General features: G+C 37.9%; 1 protein-coding gene across 1 annotated transcript in view; it reads right to left on the bottom strand.

The window, feature by feature from the left end:
* The window catches only part of LOC123569970 (uncharacterized), a 182783-nt gene that overhangs the window by 7015 nt on the left and 157414 nt on the right, over positions 1-18354 (bottom strand). Inside the window, exons 7-8 of the mRNA XM_065533760.1 lie at positions 16075-17211; positions 13625-13679 (exon numbers count right to left, since the gene is read on the bottom strand). The gene's annotated coding sequence lies outside the window, so the exon portion shown is untranslated. The remainder of the gene's footprint in view (positions 1-13624; positions 13680-16074; positions 17212-18354) is intronic.

Here is an 18354-nt window from a genome sequence, read left to right as displayed (position 1 = left end):
AGCATGTAGTATTTTTCCATTTGTTTGTGTCCTCTCTTATTTCCTTGAGCAGTGGTATGTAGTTCTCCTTGAAGAAGTCCTTCACATCCCTTGTAAGTTGTATTCCTGAGTGTTTTATTCTCTTTGTAACACTTGTGAATGGGAGTTTGCTCATGATTTGGCTCTCTGTTTTCCTATTATTGGTGTACAGGAATGCTTGTGATTTTTGCACATTGATTTTGTATCCTGAGACTTTGCTGAAGTTGCTCATCAGCTTAAGGAGTTTTTGGGCTGAGACAATGGGGTTTTCTAAATATACAATCATGACATCTGCAAACAGAGACAATTTGACTTCCTCTCTCCCTATTTGAATACCCTTTATTTCTCCCTCTTGCCGGATTGCCCTGGCCAGAACTTCCAATACTATGTTGAATAGGAGTGGTGAGAGAGGGCATCCTTGTTTTGTGCCAGTTTTCAAAGGGAATGCTTCCAGTTTTGCCCATTCAGCATGATATTGGCTGTGGGTTTGTCACAAATAGCTCTTATTACTTTGAGATACGTTCCATCAATACCTAGTTTATTGAGTGTTTTTAGCATGAAGGGATATTGAATTTTATTGGAGGTTTTTTCTGCATCTATTGAGATAATCATGTGGTTTTTGTCATTAGTTCTGTTAATGTGATGGATTACTTTTATTGATTTGTGTATAGTGAACCAGACTTGCATCCCAGGAATGAAGCCTACTTGATTGTGGTGGATAAGCTTTTTAATATGCTGCTGGATTTGGTTTGCCAGTATTTTATTGAGGATTTTCGCATCAATGTTCATCAGGGATATTGGCCTGAAATTTTCTTGTTTTGTTGTGTCTCTGCCAGGTTTTGGTATCAGGATGATGCTGGCCTCATAAAATGAGTTAGGGAGGAGTCCCTCATTTTCAATTGTTTGTAATAGTTTCAGAAGGAATGGTACCAGCTCCTCTTTGTACCTCTGGTAGAATTCGGCTGTGAATCCATCTGGTCCTAGGCTTTTTTTGGTTGGAAGCTATTAATTACTGCCTCAATTTCAGAACTTGTTATTGGTATCTTCAGGGATTTGACTTCTTCCTGGTTTAGTCTTGAGAGGACATACGTGTCCAGGAATTTACCCACTGCTTCTAGAATTTCTAGTTTATTTGCGTATAGGTGTTTATAATATTCTCTGACGGTAGTTTGTATTTCTGTGGGATCAGTGGTGATCTCCTCTTTATCATTTTTTTATTGTGTCTATTTGATTCTTCTCTCTTTTCTTCTTTATTAGTCTGGTTAGTGGTTATCTATTTTGTTAATCTTTTCAAAAAACCAGCTCCTGGATTCATCGATTTTTTTGAAGGATTTTTCGTGTCTCTGTCTCCTTCAGTTCTGCTCTAATTTTAGTTATTTCTTGTATTCTTCTAGATTTTGAATTTGTTTTCTCTTGCTTCTCCAGTTATTTATTTATTTATTTATTTATTTATTTATTTATTTATTTATTTATTTATTTTGAGAAGTAGTCTTGCTCTGTTGCCCAGACTGGAGTGCAGTGGCACCATCTCGGCTCACCACAAGCTCTGCCTCGTGGGTTCATGCCATTCTCCTGCCTCAGCATCCCGAGTAGCTGGGACTACAGGTGCCCACCACCTTGCCTGGCTAATTTTTTTGTATTTTTAGTAGAGACGGGGTTTCACCATGTTAGCCAGGATGGTCTTCATCTCTTGATCTCATGATCCACCTGCCTTGGCCTCCCAAAGTGCTGGGATTACAGGCGTGAGCCACTACACCATGCCTAGTTCTTTTAATTGTGATGTTAGGGTGTCGATTTTAGATCTTTCCCACTTTCTTCTGTGGGCATTTAGTGCTATAAATTCCCCTCTAAACACTGCTTTAGCTCTGTCCCAGAAATTCTGGTACATTGTGTCTTGCTTCTCATTGGTTTCAAAGAACTTACTGATTTCTGTCTTATTTTCATAATTTACCCAGTAGTCATTTAGGAACAGGTTGTTCGGTTTCCATGTAGTTGTATGGTTTTGAGTGAGTTTCTTAATCCTGAGTTCTAATTTGATGGCACTCTGGTTTGAGAGACTGTTTATTATTATTTTTGTTCTTATTCATTGGCTAAGGAGTGTTTTACTTCCAGTTATGTGGTTGATTTAGAATGAGTGCTATGTGGTGCCGAGAAGAATGTGTATTCTGTTTATTTGGAGTGGAGAGTTCTGTGATGTCTATTAGGTCCACTTGGTCCAGAGCTGAGTTGAAATCCTGAATATCCATGTTAATTTTCTGTCTCATTGATCTGTCTAATATTGACAGTGGGGTGTTAAAGTCTCCCACTATTATTGTGTGGGAGTCTAAGTCTCTTTGTAGGTCTCTAAGAACTTGCTTTATGAATCTGCGTGCTCCTGTATTGGGTGCATATGTATTTAACATAATTAGCTGTTCTTGTTGTATTGATCCCTTTACCATTATGTAATGCCCTTCCTTGTCTTTTTTGATCTTTGTTGGTTTAAAATCTGTTTTATCAGAGACTGGAACTGCAACCGCTGCTTTTTTTTTGCTTTCCGTTTGCTTGGCAAATCTTCCTCCATCCCTTTATTTTGAGCCTATGTGTGTCTTTGCATGTGAGATGGGTCTCCTGAATACAGCACGCCAGTGGGTCTTGACTCTATCCAATATGCCAGTCTGTGTCTTTTAATTGGGGCATTTAGTCCATTTACATTTAAGGTTAATATTGTTATGTGTGAATTTGATCCTGTCATTATCATGCTAGCTGGTTATTTTGCCCGTTAGTTAATGCAGTTTCTTCATAGTGTCAATGGTCTTTACATTTTGGTTTGTTTTTGCAGTGGCTGGTAACAGTTTTGCTTTTCCACATTTAGTGCTTCCTTTAGGAGCTCTTGTGAGGCAGGCCTGATGGTGACGAAATCCTCAGCATTTGTTTGCGTGGAAAAGATTTTATTTCTCCTTCATTTATGAAGCTTAGTTTGGCTGGATATGAAATTCTGGGTTGAAAATTCTTTTCTTTAAGAATGTTGAATATTGGCTCTCACTCTCTTCTGGCTTGTAGGATTTCTTCGGAGAGATCCGTTGTTAGTCTGATGGGCTTCCCTTTGTGGGTAACCCGACCTTTCTCTCTGGCTCACCTTAACATTTTTTCTTTCATTTCAACCTTAATGAATCTGATGATTATGTGTCTTGGGGTTGCTCTTCTCAAGGAGTATCTTTGTGGTGTTCTGTGTGTTTCCTGAATTTGAATGTTGGCCTCTTGCTATGTTGGGAAAGTTCTCCTTGATAATACCCTGAAGAGTATTTTCCAACTGGGTTCCCTTCTCTCTGTCACTTTCAGGTACATCAATCAAATGTAGGTTTGGTCTTTTTACATAGTCCCATATTTCTTGGAGTCTTTGCTCATTCCTTTTCATTGTTTACTCTCTAATCTTGTCTTCACACTTTAATTCATTAATTTGATCTTCAATCTCTGATATCCTTTCTTCCACTTGATCAATTCAGCTATTGATACTTGTGTATGCTTCATGAAGCTCTTGTGCTGTGTTTTTCAGCTCCATCAGGTCATTTATGTTCTTCTCTAAACCAGCTATCCTAGTTAGCAATTCCTCTAACCTTTTATGAAGGTTCTCAGCTTCCTCGTATTGGGTTAGAACATGCTCTTTTAGCTCAGAGGGATTTATTATTATCCACCTTCTGAAGCCTACTTCTGTCAATTCATCAAACTCCTTTTCCATCCAATTTTGTTCCCTTGCTGTTGAGGAGTTGTGATTCTTTGGAGGAGAAGAGGCATTCTGGTTTTTGGAATTTTCAGCCTTTTTGCACTGGTTTTTCATCTTTGTGGACTTATCTACCTTTGGTCTTTGCTGCTGGTGACCTTTGGATGGCAGTTTTGTGTGGTCATCCTTTTTGTTGATGTTGATGCTATTGCTTTCTGTTTGTTAGTTTTCCTTCTAATAGTCAGGTCCCTCTTCTGCAGGTCTGCTGGAGTTTGCTGGGGCTCCACTCCAGACTCTGTTTGCCTGGGTGTTACCAGTGGCGGCTGCAGAACAGCAAAGATTGCTGCCTGCTCCTTCCTTTGGAAGCTTTGTCCCAGAGAGGCACCCATCAGATGCCAGCCAGAGCTCTCCTGTATGAGGTGGCTGTTGACTTCTGCTGGGAGGAGTCTCCCTGTCAGGAGGCATGGGGATCAGGGACCCACTACAGGAGTCAGTATGCCCTTAGCAGAGCTCAAGCACTGTGCTGGGAGATCCGCTGCTCTCTTCCTAATTTCTGCTGGTTTTGGGGGAATGGGTGGTGTTTGGTTGCATGAGTAAGTTCTTTACTGGTGATTTGTGAGATTTTGGCACACCCATCACACGAGCAGTATACACCAAACTCAGTTTATAGTATTTTATCCATCACCCTCCCCCACCCTTCCCCCAAATCCGTAAAGCCCATTATATCATTCTTATGCATTTGCATCCTCATAGCTTAGCTCCCACTTACGAGTGAGAACATATGATGTTTGGTTTTCCATTCCTGAGCTAACTTCACTTAGAATAATGGTCTCCAATTCCATCTAGGTTGCTGTGAATGCCATTATTTCATTCCTTTTTATGACTGAATAGTATTCCATGGTGTATATATATAACCACAATTTCTTTATCCACTCATTGACTCATGGGCATTGGGGCTACTTATTTATTTATTTTTTTAATTTTTGACTCTTTTGTAATAACACTTAGCTTAAAACAAAAACACATGGTATAGTTGTGCAAAATACTTCTTTTTATCCTTGTTCTACATATTTTTCTATTTAAAAATTTATTTACTTAAAAATTTTTTTTTTTGTTAAAGACTGGGACACAAACACACACATTAGCCAAAGTCTACTCAGAGCCAGGATCACCAGTATCACTGTTTTCTACCTCCACCTCCACATCTTGTCCTACTGGGTCTTCAGCAGCAAAAGCATGCATGGAGCTGCCATCTCTAAAATAAAGATTAAAATATAATATAGCAAATATGTAAACCAGTGATGTAATTAGTATCATTATCAAGTATTATGTATTGTATATAATTGTATATGCTGTGCTTTTACACAACTGGCAGTGCAGTAGGTTTATTTTTACCAGCATCACCATGGTCACGTGGGTAAGGTGTTGCACCATGACACTATAATGACTACAATGTTTTTCAGCTTTATTATTATAATCTTATGGGAATGTGTAATACGGTCAATTCTTGATGGAAACCTCTAAGGGTAAGGAGGAAGAATACAACTGTGTTTCATGTATGCTTCTTGATAAAGTATTATTTGATATATAATGGTTTATGACTCATATACCTGATATAAAAAGTATAATTTTTATCAGTATAAAGTTACCCTATTATTCTTATTCTGTGACTTTTCTCCTTTAAGTCTGACATTTCCACTCTGACTCTCTTTTTCTTAGCCTTTGCTTGGGAATTTCTCAGCTTTCCTTTAATTTCCAATGTACCCAAGCTATTTTGCTTTGTGTGTGTCTTTGGTGGAAAGAATATAATTGGATTTTATTTTTATTACAACATGAATATTATGCCTTTCATTAGGAAATTCAATCCACTTTCAAGTGTTGAATTATTTGTGTGTTTGCCACCATAAGAGTGATTGTCTCATTGGAGATACTCAACAAATAAATATTAAATGAATGAACAATTTCTGATATTTTGATTTCCCTACTTTCTTTCTCTTCTATTAGTATAAATACATTTTAAATTTGCTCTTGTCTTCTGGAGACATCTTGTTTATAATTTTACTAGTAGTTAATTGTAGGTTTAAAAAATATATTCTATTTATGTGTATGTTCCTGAGGTTTATAAGTGCCTCTTTTGTCTTTAACCACAATTTTGAAATGTTTGACTGATTTTCAAGCCCACAACAGACTATGAAGAATAACTAGCAGTCTTCATATCAGAGGCAGAAGGTAAGAATCTGCTGAATATAGCAGTAAAAGCCAGGATTGGTCATCTATATGGTCTTATCTTTTAGCAATACAACTGGAGTTTATAAAACTAGCTTATCAAGAATAAGCCATGCACATCGGCCACAGTGGCTCACACCTGTAATCCCAGTACTTTGGGAGGCTGAAGCAGGTGAATCATTTGAGCCCAGGAGTTTAAGACCAGCCCAGTCAACATGGCAAAACCCCATCTCCACTAAAAATACAAAAATTAGCCAGTGTGGTGGTGCATGCCTGTAGTACCAGTTACTTGGGAGGCTAGGGGTAGAGGATGACCTAAGCCTGGGAGGTGGAGGCTGCATCGAGCTGAGATTGTGCCACTGCACTCCAACCTGGGCAACAGAGCCAGACCCTGCCTCAAAAAAAACAAAACAAAAACACAAAGAATAATCCATATAGTATGTTAGCAATGAAGGAATTGTTTCATTGAGAAATTGCTTCCAAAATAAAATCTGAATGAAATATTTCAGAAGTTAAATGTGTCAGATACAATGATCTCAGTCATTCATTATGTAGAGTCCCTAATGTCTTTATTATACTATTTAAGTTGCCTGTTTAGGTTTCATTATTAGCTCCAGGTGGACAGAAACTTGTTTTATACTAACACATAAGTGACCTGATTCAGGTTTTATTATAATACATATCTCTAAACTACATCTTTTGCACCTACGAAAAACAGGGAGAATGTGAATACCTAGCAGCGTAGTAATGTGGATTTTGGTCAAAATTAAATGAAATAATCCACGTAAAAGCATTTGGCACAGGACTTGGCATTCATCACCTCCACCACTTACTAGGTATGTGACCTCAAGACAGTTTCTTAACCTTTCAATGCCTCAGATTTATCATTCCTAGTATAGGAATTATCATAGTACTTACCTCAGAGATTTAATATAAAGACCTTAGAGCAAAGCATGGTATAATTTAAGTTCCAAGTAAATGTGAGCTATTATTAGTATTTCAATGAAGGAAGGACCACATTTATACTCTGGCAGAAACCATCAGAAAAGAGTGTTCTTTTTGGAGACAAATCAAGAAAGCAATAGTTATAATGTGGTCCAAAGCAGGGAGATGGGATTGGGGCAGAAGACTGGTGTCTAGTCTGGGCCCACTCCTTGCCTGAGGAAACCTGAGTAGTCTTCAGTTTCTCATTTTGTATCACAGGGAAAAATACCTGATGCAGATTTGATACGCAAAACATAAGAATTATGGTGTATGAACATGTTCTATAATGTGTTATATCAATGCTATTTAGTAGGAACTATTTTTGATCATTTGACTGTTTTTATCATATTAGCACCTCCCATTACATTAGCTTTCCTAGCCCCATCAGCATTCAGAAATGGATTCTATATCTTTGTCAGCATAACCTCGATTTCCTTACTTTGCTATTCCTTGGATATATGTCATTAACCAGTCTGGGTACAATTAGTGCAAGGAGTAGAAATGAGACAATATTCTGTGAATTTCTAACTCTCCATTTTGGCAGAACTACTCTGGACCAGCCACTACAGCTGTCAGGGTGATTTATGATGTTCTTCACCAAGCTGACAGCCGCTAGAGAAAAAACTTCATGCAAGAAAAATTCCTTATATTTATTCTACGTAGTTTAATACCTGATGAACCATGTTATAAGAACAATTCTTAAAATAGCCTTGAGGAGAGCACCTCCACATTGCCCAGACATACAATTCATCATAGAAATACTGGTGGAAAATGGAGGGGAGATGGTGGTCATGCTGTGAACTTGACTGGCTTACAACCAATGTCTTATTGGTTGGAAACCTGGCAATAAAAAAAGCAGCCCAATGTACTTCAAGTGCTAACTGGCACTCTTCTAGTTGCTCTAAACTATTTTTTCCTTACAGTAAGCCTTCCTCTTAGGTGATACTATTATCACATCAACATGACTGTAAATAAGAATGGAGAATCAACCCAAGAAAGACACAGCATGACTACCTCCAAAGCCACTTCATTTGGAGATAGAAATGAAGAGGTGTACAGTCCATCCTCAGTAGGGTTGCCTATGCTTTGTGCCTTCCTGAAACTTTTAATCATTGGAGGCCATCATAATCTTCCACATCAACACAGTCCATAAAGCATTTGTTATATATTGACTTATTTTGTATTGCTCTTTAAGGATATGCTATTTTTTCATCTTTTCTTCTCAACTAGATTCTGTCTTTAACCTCTCTTATCTCTTCCTTTCAGCCTATGCATATACAAAAGTCTCTTCAAAGAACAAACTGACCAACCAAGCAAAACCATTCCCTTCACTTCCTGTCTACTGTATTTACTTCCTTATCTGACTGAGCCCTCCATTTCCTGATAGAGCAGGTTACACTCATTGTCTCCGCTTGGCACTCTCTGTTCTCTTGGCTTTGAGGGCACCACTCTCTCTTGCTTCTATTCTATGCTGTCTCCTTTTGTTTTCGACATTTCTGACAATACTTTTTCAGCCTCCTTTGGCTTTTCTCTCATCTCTCTTCCCCTTTCCTAGGTCTCACCTATTAACATTCCCTGGGATTCTTCATTTACTCCAATATCTTAAATATGTGAACAGGTCTTGAATATATATTTATATTTTATTTTTTGAGACAGAGTCTTGCTCTGTCGCCCAGGCTGAAATGCTGTGGCATGATCATGGCTCACTGCAGCCTTGGTCTTCCAGGCTCAAGCCATCTTCCTGCCTCAGGCTCCCAAGTAGCTGGGACTACAGGTAGGCACCACCATACCTGGCTGATGTTTTTGAATTTTTGGCAGAGACAAGGTCTCACTGTATTTCCCAGGCTGATCTCGAACTCCTAAGCTCAAGCAGTCCTCCCACCTCAGCCTCCTAAAGTGCTGAGAGCAACCGCACCCAAGTCAAATACATATTTCTAATGAGACATGTTACTAAAGCTCAGAATTATGTCTCCAGCTGCCTACTGAACACTTTGGATACAACATATCAACAACTGAACTTACTTTCTCCCCAAACACTCTTTTTTTATTCAGCTTCCTGATTGGGAGACCTCTGGAAATTACACTTAATTCTTTCTTCTCTTTCATTTGCTTCTGTGGCCCAGTTGATTCTACTCCTATTTCTTGAACACACTGAATAATTTCCATTCCACTTCCCATGTCCTCACTATTGTTCTCATTGCCTTTCACTTGAATTAAGAGAACTCTCCTCATAATGTCTGTAGCCTTCGTATTCGTCCACCTTCAGTGTAATCCTCACCCAGTCCATATGTCATTAAGGTGGACTCTGAAAGCAAAATGACACTTAACAGAGGGAAAAATCCCTTAATTATGTCATTTTCCAGTTAAAAATCCTCAAATGGTACTCCATTGATTTCAAAGCAGAGTGTCTATTATTTGGGCAAAGTCAAGTACTTTTTTGCCATGACTCTTGTTGGCCCTTCCAATGGAATCTGCATGATTCCTCTAATGCCTTCTTTGATTTCCATTTATGCCCTTTACTGTCTCCAAACTTTACATGCACATGCAATTTCCTCTTCCTAGAGTGGCCTCCACTTACTGTTCGGCCTGGAAATCTCCAGGCATATTCTCCCTCAAAACTGCATTTAAGCATTATTCCTTCTAGGAAGACCTCCCAAATCCAGTGTAATATGAGATAAAACCACAGTATGTGAAATCTTAGGAAACCCTAACTAGATGCTGAAATGATCAGTTTAGTCTAAATTTATTTACAGACATTAGCTACTAGTAGGTAATGAAATAAATCAAGTTATTCTTTATCTATGAAGATATCTTTTTTGAATAAGTCCCCAAGCATGGAGTTAGAAGACTCATCAGAGCAAGGGTATGAGTGTTCAGGAAAGCCTGTGCATACTTAGGTCATCTATATGAGTCAGAAATGCAGATGCATAATAAATTGGTTGGGATTTATTAATACATGCACCTGCTGATCTAACGATGACCTATAGAACAAGCCCAAAACAAACCAAAGATATTTTCAAGGCTCAAGTATATCAGGCATATGGGAAGCATGCAAATGTTCAAAGAGGATGTCCAGTAATGAGGAATCCAACATTTATCCCAATAGCAACATGTTAAATGCTCCCACTCCCATCTGACGATTGCTGCTCAAGTGTTTCCTTCTGAGGTAATTCCTTGAAAGTGTGTATACATGGCCAGTCTCCATGGCTAACACATACACAAGCGTGGAACCTAGAAGCATAAGGAACAACTCTGAGGTCATTAGAAGCTAAAAATACTGAACCTACACACTTGCCCTGGAGCAAGTATTCTTTAGCAGAAATGTCAAAGGGATTATAATAAAATGAACAAACAACAAGTCTACTCATAAAGCATCTTAAGCTTTATGGATAACTCCCCCATCATAAAAAGAAACAACAAAAAAGTCCAGAATGATTGCCTTTTACTATTGGAAGGGAGGGACAGTTTTGCAAAAAGCTGCTATTTGTATAAACCTGTGGACCCACCACCCTCAATAATATACAATATAGAAAGAACTATTTGTTTCAAGATGGTCTTGTTTGTTTTTTATTTGTTTAATAATAGCTTTATTGGGGTAAAATTCCTATACCCTAAAATTTGCCATTCAAAGTATATAATTAAGTGATTTTTAGATATTTACTATGTTGTGCAAGTATTACCACTATCTAATTTTTAAAAATCTTTAGCAGCACCCAAAACAAATCCTGTTATGCAAATAATAATACAAATAATAGAGTTATTTGCAAATATGAAAATGCTGAATACTTACATCTCCCCAAATTTCACATTTTGAAGCCCTAATCCACAGTGTGATATTATTTGAAGCTAGCATTTTTAAGAGGTAATAAGATTAAATGAGATCATAAGAGTGGAGTCCTAATCCCATAGGACTGGAAGCCTTATAAAAAGAGGAAGAGAGTGAGATCTTTCTCTCTCTTTCCATGCACAGGCACCACTGAGGAAAGGCTATGTGAGCATGCAGTGAGAAGGCATCCATCTGCAAGCTAGGAAGAGAGCCCTCACCAGTAATCAAATCAGTTGGCCCCTTGATTTTGGACTTCCTAGCCTTCAGCACTGTAAGAAAAAAATTTTTGTTTGTTAAGTCACTCAGTTTTTGGTATTTTGTTACAGCAGCTTGAATTACCAATATAAACCCATACCCATAAGCAACCACTCCCAATTCTCCCCATCCTTATTTCATAAAAGCCACCACTGTACTTTCTATGGAGTTGCCCATCTGGGCACTTCATATAAATGGAATCATCTAACATGTGGAATTTGTGACAGGCTTCTTTCACTTAGTATATTTCCAAGTTCCATTCATGATGTAGCATTTATTGGTACTTCACTACATTTTATTGCTAAATAATATTATATTGTAAGGATACAATATATTTTGTCTGTACATTCATCAATTCATGAACATTTGGGTTTTCACTCTGGGACTATTATGAATAATGCTGCTGTGAACATTCATGTGCAGGTTTTTGTGTGAACATGTGTCATCGGTTCTATTGTTTATATACCTAGAACTGGAATTGCTAGGCCACATAACTCTGTGTTTTAATATTTCCAGGTACTGCAAGCTCACTTTCCAACATGGCTGCATCGTTTCACATTCCCACCAGGAGTATGAGGTTTCCAATTTCTCTACATCCTCATCATTACTTGTTATTATCTGTCTTTTTGATTTTAGGCATTCTAGAAGGTGTGGAGTGGTATCTCATTGTGGTATTGATTTGCATTTCCTTAATGACTAATGATTTTGAACATTTTTTCATGTGTTTATTGGCCATTTGTATATCTTCTTTGGAGAAATGTTTATTCAAATCCTTTGCCCATTTTTTTAAATTGGATTGTCTTTTTATTGTTGCATGGTATAAGTTCTCTATGTATGCTGGACACAAGTCTTATTAGTTATACAAATTGCAAACATTTTCTCCCATTCTGTGGGTTGTCTTTTAACCTTTTTAATGTATCCATTGAAACACAAAAGTTTTTAGTTTTCACAAAGTTCACTTTATCTACTTTTTTCTTTTGCCACTTATTTGTATCATATCTGAGAAACCATTACTTAATCCAAGGTCAGGAAGGATTACTCCTATGTTCCCTTTTAAAAGTTTTGTAGTTTTTACACTTATATTTAAGTTGAATATCCATTTTGAGTTAATTTTTGTATATAGTATGGCATAGGATGGAGAGGATCTTGTTAATCACTTTTTCCTGATATACTTCAGCTTCAAATGTGAAGCTATTATTCTGTAGGTTTCCTGAAAGCATGCATTATATAAAGCAACTTCTGTGACAAATTTGACTTGATTAATTAACTAATTAGAGACACAGTCTTGCTCTGTCCCCCGACTGGAGTGCAGTGGTGCCATCTTGGATCACTGCAACCTTCGACTTTTGAGTTCAAGCAATTCTAGTGCCTCAGCTTCCCAAGTAGCTGGGATTACAGGTGTGCGCCAGCATGCCTGGCTAATTTTTGTACTTTTAGTAGAGGCACGTTTTTGCCATGTTAACCAGACTGGTCTCTAACTCCTGGCCTCAAGTCATCTGCCTGCCTTGGCCAACCAAAGTGCTGGGATTAGAGGTTGGGATTAGAGGAATGACCATGCCTAGTCATGATGATTTATTGAGTGGAGTTCTGTTCAAGATGATGGAGGGCTAAAATTGTCCTAAGAGCAGCAAAGTCTAGCTCAGTGGCTCACGCCAGTAATCCTAGCACTTTGGGAGGCCTAGATGGGTGGATCACCTGAGGTCAGGAGTTAGAGACCAGCCTGGCCAACATGGCAAAACCCTGTCTCTACTAAAAATACAAAAATTAGCCAGGTGTGGTGGCGTGCACCTGTAATCCCAGCTACTCAGGAGACTGAGGCAGGAGAATTGCTTGAACCTTGGGGGCAGATGTTGCAGTGAGCTGAGATTGTGCCACTTCTCGCCAGCTTGGGTGACAGAGCGAAATTCCATCAAAAGAAAGAAAAAAAGAGAGAAAGAGAGAAAGAAGGAAAGAAAGAGAGAGAGAGAGAGAAAGAAAGAAAGAAAGAAAGAAAGAAAGAAAGAAAGAAAGAAAGAAAGAAAGAAAGAAAGAAAGAAAGAAAGAAAGAAAGAAAGAAAGAAGGAAAGAGAGAGAAAGGGAAAGAAAGAGAAAGAAAGAAAAAATTTTTGGCAAGATTGTGAGCCAATTTTAAGAGTTTTTATTAAATTTCAAATCTGATTTTAAATTCTCAAAATTGGACAGATAGCCTGGAAAGAATGGTCACAGACCTTTTCCCTAATATTTTAAGTTGCTTCAAATCAGTTATTAAATCTTATATATGTATTTTTTAAAGATTTATTCCACATGGGTTTGATTAATTTACACGGACTTCTTCCAAAACTGTATCTAAACCACATTGTTGATATCTAAGAAACTCTATGAGCTTCTCCAAAAGCCCTCTTAAAAGTACAACAAAATCATGTTAGCAACTCCAGATTCCAAGTTGAAATCCTCCCACTTTAGTATAAGTACCATCAGTTTTGAATGAGTCTGGAGTCTGGGTACGAAAACCTATTTTCCCATTTTGAGGAGAAAATCCCTTTTCAGAGACTCTTTCTTGACGGTATATTTGTTATAACATATTTGGGCTTAGGGCTAAAACCTTTGGTTTGTAAGCTGAGATTTTCATTTGCACTCACCATCAATAGCGTATAAGTTGAAAAGAATCTCAGGTCTGGTTGCTATCCTGAGCTACTGCAAAGGAGAAACCACTGAGAGTAAGAGCATTTAAATTATTGTACATCACATTTGCTATTTGCTGCCATTATTTTTCTATTAAATTAATGGAGGACAATCAGTTGAGATGATATTGTAGATCTCAGTGCCTAGTGCATTGTAGGTCCTCAATATATGTTGATTCTTCTTTTCTTTACATATTTCTGAGGTACTGAAAGAAGTTCTTAAAATGGTTTTTATCTGTAATCATTTTAGAAAATTAGCTATGAAGATGGAAATTTGTGAACAAAGGAGAACTTGCAAATGCCATTTTACTGAGCATGTTACTGAATGGTTATATAAGGAGTAAATATTCTCTCAGCATCAATAAGCAAATATGAACCAATAAGAACACAGGTGAGGACTCTTTTCCTAACCAGAATCGATGGCTAAGGTTTATAGGGCAATAAATTAGACTATTTGTATCCAAAGCAATATTGTTGTCACCACCAATTGTAATAAGCATTTTTATAATTTATGCCTTTAATGTATTTATTATGAAAAAGCTTCTAAGTGTATTGCACAAGTGGTAGTCTGCTCCAGAACTGGAAATTTGGGAGACTTGGTTTTTGGACTCAGCCTATTCACTATTATTTGGTTGATAGGTTTTCTTTATTATTATTATTATTTTTAAAAGGCTTGAGAGAGTAGAGACTTTCTAATAAAATACGCTGCAGTAATGAAAATTATACCATGTCTTTTGTCTTAGTATCTATGAGAACATTGAAAATTGGCCTGATAATGAGTTATAGAATAACTTATAAAAATGCATAGTGGTTTTACTATAAATATAGTTTACTTCAAAACCACAGAGATTGCTCACAATCATTGCTCTATGTAACTAGGCAAAGCAATTTAGCAGCAAATAGATGACAAGAGTCATGAAAAATATTTTTTGGACTTGTTAAGTGAGAGCAAAAAACAAACGGAGGGATCTAAGTGAGTTAAGAAATGGTTTTCTGGTCCTACCATTAATTTATTCGGGATGTGAAAGTGAAAAAACATTCAAAACCTTTGCATCTAAATCTTAATCTGCTGAAATTTCTTCTTTCAATTACAGTTCAAAGGCAGTTATTAACACTCATTGTGTGAGGGACACAGGAAAAAGACTACACAATCTTTAATGGGAATAAGCCTCCATTTTACTTTGGAGGCAAAAATATGCAGAAACAGTTTAAGTGCAAGTCTCCTAAGGATAAAAATGAATACATTATTTCCTAACATGAAGTTGTCAGGAAACAACTGATTCCAAGTATTACCTACCCGTCCCAGGTGTCATGTGAGGTCACACTTCCTTTGATGCCCAAGTCATACTAGACTGAACTTCCACTATACCTCACCAAAGGATGCACAGGACCCCTCCTCCACATGTTTCTAAGGATCCCCAGGGAGTGTTTTTGGGATTCTGTTTTTTGCTGAATTTTGCTGTTTTTAAATTAATTCATTTGTTTATTTTGGTCGGGTGCATTTCCCTTTAGCACAATCCACTGGAACAGAATAATATATGACATCAATACATAACCCTAAATCTAGGTTATTTTGGATTCCAAAACACCGCAGAAGGACTTTAGCAGAACAGCAAGGGTTGCTTCCAGGCATCTCAGCAAGGACAGTGCCTCCACTGTAATATAAATTGGTAAATATATGCTTCCATCTCACAACTACAGCCTTCTAGTAACTATCAGATGGGGAGTGTTTAGAAAAGAATATACATCTCCCAAGAAAAAACTAATATTTAGAAAACACCTTTCCAGAAAGAATTATGATCCATAGAGATGCAATTCTACCCACCAAACAAAACAAAACAAAAACATAAAACCTATCTTTTACACAATATGTGTGAAGAGTAAGACCTTTCAATTTTACTTTTGATGGACAAAAATGCCTATCAAATGATTTCTCCGCAAACCAAAGAGCAGTTACCCTAAAGGTTAATTCAGATCTCTCCCTCTGGAGAAACTGAAACGAGCCTTAAACTGTGAATCTTCCTTTTTGATCTTGCAGTAATCAAGGTTTAAAAAATATTAGGTTCAGACTCATCCAGAATATGCCATTCCCCAAGAAAACAAAGGGATAGACGCTCTAGAGGAAGATGGAAAGGACTGTATCAGACGAGCAGGGTTAATCCCTTCCCAAGCCATTAACAATCTTGATGGGTCTGTGAATATCACTCCACTGACCCCCAATTTCCCCAACTGTACTTTAATAATAATAAATCTTATTTTACAGGGTTTTATAAAAATTAAATGAGAAGAATACATGTGAAAATGCCTAACATGGTGTTTGGCGCTGTATCAGTCCATTTTCACGCTGCTTATAAAGACATACCCAAGACTGAGCAATTTACAAAAGAAAGAAGTTTAACGGGACTCACAATTCCACATGGCTGGGGAGGCCTCACAATCATGGCAGAAGGCGATGGAGGAGCAAGTCACATCTTAAGTGGATGGCAGCAGGCAAAGAGAGAGCTCATGCAGAGAAACTCCTGTTTTCAAAAACCATCAGATCTTGTGAGACCCATTTACTATCAGAAGAACAGCACGGGAAAGACCAGCCCCTGTGATTCAATCATCTCCCACCAGGTCCCTCCCACAACACCTGGGAATTATGGGAGGAACAAGATGAGATTTGGGTGGGGACACAGAGCCAAACTATATCAGGCACATAGCTGATATACTCCTTCTTTAAGAGGGTAGAATATGGTATATGTTGCATCATTCAGTACTAAAAGAGCTCAAAATGGCATTGTTTAACCCATGGTATTTGCCACCTCTAATCCAAGGAGCCAAATTCCAGAGCTACAAGAGAAAAACATTTCAAATTGATGCCTGCATTTCTAGGTAGAATCACATGATGACTTCCTTCCCGTTATTATAGCCCTGGCTCCCTATTTGTCAAGGAAGATGAACCTAGAGGAAGTAGAGGGAAGAAGAGTGACATGCAGGAAGCTTCCCTAGAAACATTCTCATTAGCCTTCCTTGGGTCTGTGCCTCAATACACCAGCCCATCATCATCATGATCATCAACACCATTATCATATCATTGTAGTCTGTAGCAGCCACAGACCTGGCAGTTCTCAATGGCCATTTACAGAGTGCCCACATGTGCTGGGCTCTGTGAGAGACTATACAAACACCAGACAATCAAGGGAGGAGTCATTCTGCTTGCAAATGGGCAGTGAAGAGAGTGCTTCCCATCCCTTCATATTTGCCCTTGATGGCTAAATATGAGGCACGTTGTTGCCTGTGGAGTTAATAAAACAACTGCATGAGCCACTTTCCCATATCTATTAGCTATTGCAGGTCGTACAATCTCAGGGCTGGAAAAGATCCTAGAAATGATCAGACTCACTTTGCAAAAGGCCATGAAAGTCCAGAGAAGCTGTGACTCACCTGAAGTCAGGGAACTCATCAATGAGAACAGGAACTAGAGCCTGGGTTGCCTACTTTTAAGCCCAGCAGACTTTCCAGCATACCACCATGCCTCTCTTCTTGAATAATTTCCCAAAGTTCTAAGAAACAGGAGTAGAATATACCTGGTACTAAAACAATATGAGTATTTCTGGTAGAAGTCGTGAATTGCCTGTTTCTACATTAGAACAATGATTTTATAAAGGTTATTATTACTAAGATGACAAAGAGAATATTTCTGAAATGTTGATAATTGGTATAGTTTTCTGGAATTCCAATTTGCTTTCATGGTTAAATTTTGGAGTCTCAAATTTTATTATTAAATTATCATATCTTTAACTATTAAATAATATCTAATTTCATGATTGAAGACAGTAAAAGTGCTAGGTATAAAAAGACAGCATGATCTTTCTAATAGTGTCATGGAAGGGCCCCTTTGAAGCCAAAGTCTTCAAATGTAATTCAGCCAGAATATACTATGGTATTATGTGTGCCTTTTCTTGATTTTTTTTCCCATTAGAGAATGTTGAATTTGAATGTTTTTAGACACTCCCAATTTTGGTGTGGGGGCATAGGACTTGAACAGACTGGCTCTAATTCTTTATAAGAAAAAGTAATGTATAACCTAGTAGAGAGCATAGGCTTTGGAGTCCAAAGATTTGAGTTCAAATTCCAAATTATTCAGCCTCTCTAAACTTTAGTGTGCTGTACGATAAATGGTGATGAGAATTCTTTCTGTGGATACTATCTGGAATTAGTGCATGTAAAGTGTCTGGGACACATGGGCTGTCATTAAACGGTAGCTAATTTTAAAGCTGCTAAAGGAACACTTTATGTAGACCAAATGCTTCTGATATATTGTCTCACTTCACCTCACAGTTCCACTGCAAGGAAACTCAGACTGAGAGAATTTGGGCCATTGGCCCAGAGCATCCCACGAGGCCAGGTCATAAAATGGCAGGGACTAAACTAAGATGGGTCTGACTCTCAAATCTTGGGTATTTGTACTACTTTTGGAAACACTGAAATGGCTAAGACGATGGGAAGAGGAAGGATGGTAGTGAATGTCTGTAGGCCTTTAGCTTTGCAAAGACACAATCCCCTTCCTCCCCCATTCTTTTGTAATTCCAAGATAGAATACTTTGGAAATCTTTGTTCATCCAATGTGCATCCGCTTTTCCATATGACTCTGTATTTCTGAGCAGACTGTAAGCAACTCATTCCAAGCTCAAACCACACACCCT

This window comes from Macaca fascicularis, chromosome 18 (assembly GCF_037993035.2).
Source record: "Macaca fascicularis isolate 582-1 chromosome 18, T2T-MFA8v1.1".
Taxonomy (NCBI): domain Eukaryota; kingdom Metazoa; phylum Chordata; class Mammalia; order Primates; family Cercopithecidae; genus Macaca; species Macaca fascicularis.
This window is presented reverse-complemented; position numbering and strand designations above follow the sequence as displayed.